Source organism: Tupaia chinensis, unplaced genomic scaffold, assembly GCF_000334495.1.
Source record: "Tupaia chinensis unplaced genomic scaffold, TupChi_1.0 Scaffold146525_1, whole genome shotgun sequence".
In the NCBI taxonomy this organism is placed as follows: Eukaryota; Metazoa; Chordata; class Mammalia; order Scandentia; family Tupaiidae; genus Tupaia; species Tupaia belangeri.
Genome location: NW_006206380.1, coordinates 1,082,839 through 1,088,652, shown reverse-complemented (window position 1 = coordinate 1,088,652; position 5,814 = coordinate 1,082,839).

Below are 5,814 nucleotides of genomic sequence, written 5' to 3'. Positions count from 1 at the left end.
AATCTATTCAACTGTTCATGGACATTTGGGTTGGTTCTATGCCTTAGTAATTGTGAATAATGCTAAAATAAACATAGATGTGTGAACAGTTTTGTGACTGTATACATAAGATGACTTATACATAAGGTTTTGCTTATGTATAACACAAAAATCCTTTGTAATAGGTATCATTGTTAGAATTAAATGAGGTTGTTGTTTTAACTAAGTCATAAAATGTAAGCATCTTTTTAAAAAAGAATTATTTAACTTTAATTATTTATTTTAATTTGACCAGAGAGGGGAGAGCATTCTCCTATTCTTTGGGTAGATACTCAGGAGTAGAATTCCTGGATCAGATGATAGTTCAATTTGTATATCTTTGAGGAACCTCCATATTGGTCTCCACAGTGGCTGTATCAATTTACGTTCTCACCAAGAGTGTAGGAGATTTCCCTTTTCAACCAAACCTTCCCAGAATTTATCATTTTTTTTTTTAAATCTTAACCATTATGACTGGGCTTATGTGGTATCTCATTGTGGTTTTGATCTGCATCTCCCTTATGAAGATGGATTTTGAGCATTTTTTAATATGCTTTTTGGCTGTTCATATGTCTTCCTTAGAAAGCTCATTTTCACATCTTTTAATTGGGGTGATCATTTTTTCTTGAGTAAGCTGTTTGAGTACCCTGTGTATTTTGGTTGTAAGTCTCTTATCTGAGTCATAGTTTGCAAAAATATTCTCCCATTCTGAGGGTTATTGCTTCACACTAATTACTGCATCTTATGCTGCACAGAAACTTCTTAATCTGATTTGATCCCACTTACATATTTTTGGGATTATTGTCTGTGCTTTGGTGACCTTATTTAAGAAGTCTTTGCCTACTCCAATGTCTCCCAGAGTTTCCCCAACATTTTCCACCACTAGTTATATAGTTTGGTGTCTTAGGTTTTCATCTTTGATCTACTTTGAGTTGATTTTTGTTAATGGTGAGAGATAGGGGTCTAGATTCATCTCTCTGAAGATGGATACTCAGGTTTTTCCAGCACCATTTGCTAAAGAGGTTTTCTTTTTCCATGTCACTTCGTCAAAAATCAGTTGACTGCATGTTTTGGGTTTTGGTGGTCTGGGCTGAAAAGCCTTGTAGTTGAGTGTGATGCATATTTACCAGTGATTTAGAGTAAAATATTAATAAGACCATACTGAGCATTTGTAATTATATGAATCAGATAACATAAACACGATTTAGAAACTTTAAATACCAGGGGAACATGTGAAGATGGATCAAAGAACATTCTTTTTAATTACTTCAGTGATGTTAACTCTAAATACATGTTTTATTATACATAACAATAGTTTTTCAAAAACAGCTTGCAACTAGGCAAATTGGTAGATGTACAAGTTTATAATTTTTATTACTTTACAAAGTTAGTAGTAGTATGTTTAAAATTTGAGCAGGGTAATATAGGTACTCCAACATCCCTAACCAAAGAATGTGTCACCATTATCTCACAATGAATAATCAATCCTTAGCAAAGTTCCAAGATGTGAAAGAGACACCATGGAAAACTGTGAATTAAGGAACAGACATTAAATAACCAGTAAAATTGGCTGACTCATGGTGTTTAAGGGTGCTGGACTCCCACATGGCTGACCGCAGTTTGAATCTTGGACCTGGCAGCTTTCTCTCTCAATCTCTCTCTCTCCTCTCTGGTCAAATTAAAATAAATAGTTAAAGTTAAATAATTCTTTTTAAAAAAGATGCTTACATTTTATGACTTAGTTAAAACAACAACCTCATTTTTTCAACTACGGCTGGTTATTATACTTATTCATATCATCCTTAGTATTAATTTCTTGTTTAGTAAAGCAATCATTCTAACATTTTGACAGTCCCACTAGTAGGATCTACTATTTTCCCAGAAAATAGCTTTATAACCAAATATTTTAACATGATTTATGGAGATTTAGAAATAAAAAGATAACAAAATTTCACTGTCTAAAATTTTGCTTATGTATAACACAAAAATCCTTTGTAATAGGTATCATTGTTAGAATTAAATGAGGTTGTTGTTTTAACTAAGTCATAAAATGTAAGCATCTTTTTTAAAAAGAATTATTTAACTTTAACTATTTATTTTAATTTGACCAGAGAGGAGAGAGAGAGATTGAGAGAGAAAGCTGCCAGGTCCAAGATTCAAACTGCGGTCAGCCATGTGGGAGTCCAGCACCCTTAAACACCATGCCACCTGCCTGCCCCAAAAATGTAAGCATCTTTCATAAAAATTTCAAGAGTGGGACCAGCAGTTAGCATAATGGCTATGTCGCTGGACTCCCACGTAGTTGACCGCGGTTCGAGTGCCGGACCTGGTGGCTTAAGGGCGCGTGTGCGTGTGTGCCCAAGATCCCGAGAGGAGAATGGAGGAGAAGGGATTCCGGTGTGGCCATCCCCCCGGGGGTTGATTTCTTGCTTTCTGTCTCTCTGTCTCTCTCTGTCTGGCGAGCACCTGAGCCCTATAGCAAAAATTTCTCCAAAAGAAAAAAAAATTTCAAGAGTTAAAAGACAAACAATGGTTACTGGTTTTCCCCCTTCCTAATATTATGAAAGGATTCCATTCTCTCTGTTATTAGCTTTAGTACTGTCCAGAGTAACAGATATTAATTTATGGTTGTATTTATCTTTTATTTGTTGTTAATTCTTCTTTATTGCAACATATAAGCAATAGTGAGTTAACATTTCACAAGCATGTGTGAATTTCTCATCTTCTTGCTATTGATTCTAGAGGTCTAATGTTACTAAATATTTTTTGAGAATGAATGTTCTCTGAAACATCTAAGCAATTATTTGAAGATAGTGACTATTTATTAATACTCTTAAAAAAGTTCCATGTTTGTGTACATGAAACCTATTTTCATATTTTTAAGTCAGTGTATCTCAAAAATAAGGCATTTTAATATTTTTCTAATAGTGCTTTTATGCTCTTTGTTGACTCACCATATTTCATTTATTTGGATTATAATCTTTGGGAAAATAGGCAGGGAATACTGAGACAATGTGTCTCTTTCTATAATTATACCCCAAATATGCTTTACTTTGTATATGTCACAGTTTAGAAATCAGGGCCACAGTGTATGAATTGTGGGTGGTATGCAATCTGCTGATCAAAGGCCCTTAGTTCATATTTCATACTCCCTTAGTGGGGCCAAGATGGGTCAGCTAACTTTTTTCAGTTACATTTCATGATCACCCACTTTAACTCCTGACCCTGACCATCCAGTGTATGCCATTTGTCACAGAGTTTTTAAAAATGTCAGCATGGAGGTTTAAGTGTACCCTTTCCCTAGTCCTAGCATACTCAGAACACATCTTCTATAGGTGGTAGAGTCCATATCGTCATCTTTTATGATAAACAATGTATTATTTATGAACTAGATATAGAATCTTCAAGCTGCAGAAACATCAAAATATTGCTAACCTTTATACACACACACACACACACACACACACACACATACATTAATTTGCTGTAAGTCATGTGTATTTGCTGGAGAGAGAGAGAGAGAGAGAGAAAGAGAGGTAAAGTGAGAAAGCACCCCCTAAGGGATCCCACACCACAATCCCTTGTCCTATATTTTCTTCTTGGAAATTTGGTCACATGCACATACATGCCTGGCATGTGTTTCAAGTCACTGGGTCTGGGACTTGGGCAATGTTGTCTGCTATGTGGAATCCAGCTGCTTTAACCTCCACTCTACCAGCTGGCCCACCATTGTATACTTTTAATGCTATGTTACAGTAACTGGAAATCCAAAGATGCATAGGCAATATAGACGATTTCAGGCTAAAAATTTCGTGAAGGCTGAAGAGAAAGCAATACATTCTGTTGTGTATACTTTGTAGAAGATTGAAAAGTTCAAGTTTGTCCTAACAATTCAAGGGCCTTGTAGGTTAGTAGAAATGATTTCTAATAGTCCTTGCATATTAGTGATTTAAAATCAGACAACATGTCTCTGAAATAGAACGTCAACACAGAACATTTAAGTATTAAAATCCACAGAGTTAGGTAGTATCTTATCCATTTTTGTATTAGCCCACAGCTTTAGCATAATGTCACATTAGGGTAGAGAAGTTCTGTTTGTCCACCCAGCATATTTATTGAACACTAACCATTATGCAATGAATACAGACCTTAATGAGTTAATAATTCACTAAGCTCAAAAACCTCCAAGTTCTTGGGTAATGAAAGATTAAGAAGTACTGAAATAAGGAAATGGAATGAGATGTTGTAGAAGTACAAAAAAATGAATGATATTTTTTCAGGGGAGAAGATATAGAGAGAAGGTAAGATCGGAGAGATCTGACAAAGCATCAGAGTGGGGAGAAGATTTGGCATGAGTCAGACCTGGTTTTAATTCTAGATTTTGTGTTCAAGAACTGTGATGCATTGGAGAAAATAAATGAAACTTTCCTAGGCCCAGTCAGCTTCCTTGTCTGTAAAATTGAGATTGTGTATACACACACATACATACACACACACACACATATATATGTGTGTGTATATACAACTTATTATGAGGGCTAAATGAATTAATGAAGACCATACACCTAGAGCATAGTGGACTCTCAATAAATAGTTGTTAGTATTAATTACTATTAAGAATAAATTGTATAATGAGGCCTGGATAGGGAAGAATCAATAACAAGAGCAGAGATTTGTCTAGAGTATGAGGTGATAGATAGTGAAGATGAACCTGGAAATATAGTGAGAGACCACATGGTAAAAAAAAAAAATGTCTTCAGATAATGAATTTAGATATTTTGCTGGAGATAGCAGAGAATCATAGAACTTTAATCACTGAGTGGACAGTGAGGAAGATGGATTGGTATGAGCAAGAGAGTATAAATTTAAAGTCAGAAAGACCAGTTAAGAGGGTATAACATTAGTTCAGTGACATATTCTAAGAGATGAACTGAAGAAATGACAATGAGGATGAAGCAAACTTTTTTTTTAAGAGAGATTTTTTTTGTTATAGAGTACATGTGCTCACCAGAGAGACAGAGACAATAAGTGAGAAATCACCCCCCCCCCAGGGGGGATGGCCTTGCTGTAATCCCTTTACCTACACCCCCTGCTCCTTGATCTTGGGTGCACATGCGCACACGCTCAGTGAGTTTTAAGCCACTGGGTCCAGAACTCAAACTGTGGTCGACTACATTGGAGTTCAACAATGTAACCATTACACAATCTGCTGGTCCCTGGAGTGAACATTTAAACAAATCTGAGATAGAATTGAAAGAATTAAAACTTCTGATTAGAAGTTTAAAGAAACACGAATTGAATCAAAGCATTGAGTTGAGGAAGGATTTTAGATAGGAGAGATGTATGCAAGTGGAATGTTGAATGAATGAACATTCCGAGAGAGCTTTATACAGGTAACACAATGTATTTATCAAATGCACATGATAATATTAAAAGATATATTCATTTAGAAAATATTTTCTGAGCAGGGTGTAGGACAGCTGCTTTTCCTGAGCCCTGCAAACAGATACCTCCGGAGTCCTTCCCTGACACTAACTCCTCAAGCGCTCCAGAGAGAACCCCAGTTCCCCCATGTGTTTTGTGAATCCTCCTGCCGGCGAGACAGCTCCTTAGACATGAGAGGGCCTGCTGAGCATGTGTGAAGAACGCCGCGCATGCTCTGTGGAGTGGGCAGGTTTAGCGAGGCGCTAGCGGTGGCTCTTACTACTCTTCACCCGCCTCCCCCGCCCAGCAAGCCCCCTCCCCTCTTTCCCACCCCCTACCACGCCGTCCCCCGTATCCACCCCGCCCCTCTTT